Source organism: Protobothrops mucrosquamatus, unplaced genomic scaffold, assembly GCF_001527695.2.
Source record: "Protobothrops mucrosquamatus isolate PMUCROS unplaced genomic scaffold, P.Mucros_1.0 scaffold4182, whole genome shotgun sequence".
Classification (NCBI taxonomy): Eukaryota; Metazoa; Chordata; class Lepidosauria; order Squamata; family Viperidae; genus Protobothrops; species Protobothrops mucrosquamatus.
The window spans coordinates 4,181-7,119 of record NW_015390107.1 but is presented as its reverse complement, the minus strand read 5'-3'; positions in this window follow the sequence as shown (position 1 = coordinate 7,119).

The following is a 2,939-nucleotide window of genomic DNA, read 5'->3' as shown; positions in this document are numbered from 1 at the left end:
TCCTTAAAAACCTCCAGTGATGAAGCACTCATAACCTCTGAAGCCAAGCTGTTCCATTGTGATCAGTGTGTTCCACTGTGATCAGAACTGTGCAAGCCACGATATTCTCTGTGAAACTCTATGGAAGTGAAAGTTGGACTTTGAAGACCCAGGATAGGAAGAGTATTGGTGTTTTTGAACTTAGGTGATGGAGAAGATTGCCAAGAATACCATGGACTGGAAAGAAAACTAATCAATGGGCCATTGAATAACTCAACCCAGACTGAGGAAGCTACTTGGATAAGCAACAAAGACCCTCACTTGACACACCCACACCTGAAGCCCTTATAAACAGAAGAACACTGACACTGAAATCCCCTAAACTCCACTGAAGATGTTACCTAGCTTATTAACGAAACGTTTGGAAACCAGCCCACAAGCTCAGAGAACGAACTTTCACCCTCAGCAGCAAAACATTTCAAACCAAAAAGGAAATGAAATCCAATTGTCACGATTCAACTTCCAGGCAACTCCACCTGGTTGACTGAGAATCTTCATCAGCAATTCAGCCCAGACTTCTCATTTGAGGCACAAATGACCCGGCTCCAGTTATCCTACTTTGGACCTGTTATGTGAAGACCCAAATCTCTAGAGAAGGAGAAGGAGAAGGAGAAGGAGAAGGAGAAGGAGAAGGAGGAGGAGGAGGAGGAGGAGGAGAAGAAGAAGAAGAAGAAGAAGAAGAAGAAGAAGAAGAAGAAGAAGAAGAAGAAGAAGAAGAAGAAGAAGAAGAAGAAGAAGAAGAAGAAGAAGAAGAAGAAGAAGAAGAAGAAGAAGAAGACGACGACAAGTAGCAAGTGTGGATGGACTCAATTACAGAATTTAGAATAGAATTCTATTCTAACAGGTAGTCCTCGACTCACAACAATTCATTTAGTGACCAATTCAAAGTTACAATAGCACTAAAAAAAAGTGAGTTAAGACTGTTGTTCACACTTATGGCCGTCGCAGCAATTCCATGGTCACATGATCAGAATTCAACCTATGGCAACGTATGTATTGATGACGACTGCACTGTCCCAGGGTCATGTGATCATCTTTTGTGACTTTCCAACAAGCAAAATCAATGGGGAAACCAGATTCACTTAACCGTGACTTTACTGTAGTGATTCGCGTAACAACCGTGACAAAAACGGTTGTAAAATGGGGCAAAACTCACTTAAAAAATGCCTCACTTAGCAACAGAAATTTTGGGCTCAATTGGGGATGTAAGTTGAGGACTACCTGTACAGTGGTGATAGAGCACCATTGGAAGACCTAAAAACCAGGGTAAGAACAGATCACTAGGGAGGTTCCAAAGGTTATTTTCCACAAGGCAACTGGACTTTCTTGGTATTTTTTTCTTTGAAAACTTTTGCTTCTCATCCAAGATATTCTAGGATAAGAAGCAAAAGGCTTCAAAGGAAAAAAAAACACCAAGAAAGTCCAGTTGCCTTTTGGAAAAGCACCTTTGGGAGAACCATGACCTGGATGATTGAGAATCTCCCTAGACATCAGTTACGGAGAAAATTTCTACGTGATTGCTAAGAGTCAACACTGACTTAATGGCGCATAATCAAATCAAACAAAAATAACCTTGTCTCCCACCTGTTTCTACAAACATAGGAATGGTGTTGTTGAGTTATTCAGTCACTTTTGAGTCTTCGTGACCAGATAGGCATTTCACTGGGACCGTGTTAGCAACTGCTTCTACATTCACATTGGTTGATAGCATCTAGTCCAGGGGTAGGCAACCTTGGCTCTTTTATGACTCGTGGACTTCAACTCCCAGAATTCCTGAGCCAGCATGGCTCAGCTTGGAAACCTCTCTCTTTCCCCTCAGCATGGCTGGCTCAGGAATTCTGGGAATTGAAGTCCACGAGTCATAAAAGAGCCAAGGTTGCCTACCCCTGATCTAGTCATCTTCACTATTGCCCAAAAGACTTTGGACCTGCATTTGTCCAAATGGCAGATAGCACTTGACATATGACCACAACTGACCCCAAAATTTCTGTTACTAAGTGAGACAGTTGTTAAGTGAATTTTGCCCCATTTTACACCCTTTCTTGCCACAGTTGTTACGTGAATCACTGCAGTTGTTAAGTTAGCCACACAGTTGTTAAGTGAATCTGGATCTTCCCCATTGACTTTGCTTGTCAGAAGGTCACAAAATCACCTGACCCTGCAACTGTCATAAATATGAGTCAGTTGTTGAGTGTCTGAATTTTGATCACATGACCATGGAGATGCTGCAAATGATGTGAAAAATGGTCACAAGTTGCTTTTTTTCAATGCTGTTGTAACTTCGAACGGTCACTGAACTATAATAATAATAATAATAATAGTAAAGTTGGAAGGGACCTTGGAGGTCATCTAGTCCAATCCCCTGCTCAGGCAGGAAACCCTATACCATTTCAGACAAATGGCTGTCCAGTCTCTTCTTAAAAGCCTCCAGTGTTGGAGCATTCACCGCTTCTGGAGGCAGGTTGTTCCACTGGTTAATTGTTCTGTCAGGAAGTTTCTCCTTAGTTCTAGGTTGCTTCTCTCCTTGATTAGTTTTCACCCATTGCTTCTTGTCCTGCCTTGAGGCACCTTGGAAAATAGCTTGACACCCTCTTCTTTGTGGCAGCCCCTGAGATATTGGAATACTGCTATCATGTCCCCCCTCGTCCTTCTCTTCATTAAACTAGACATACCCAATTCCAGCAACCGTTCCTTATATGCTTTAGCCTCCAATCCCCTAATCATCTTTGTTGCTCTTCTCTGTACTCTTTCTAGAGTCTCAACATCTTTTTTACATTGCAGTGACCAAAACTGGATGCAGTATTCCAAGTGTGGCCTTACCAAGGCATTGTAAAGTGGTATTAACACTTCACGTGATCTTGATTCTATCCCTCTGTTAATGCAGCCTAGCACTGTGTTGG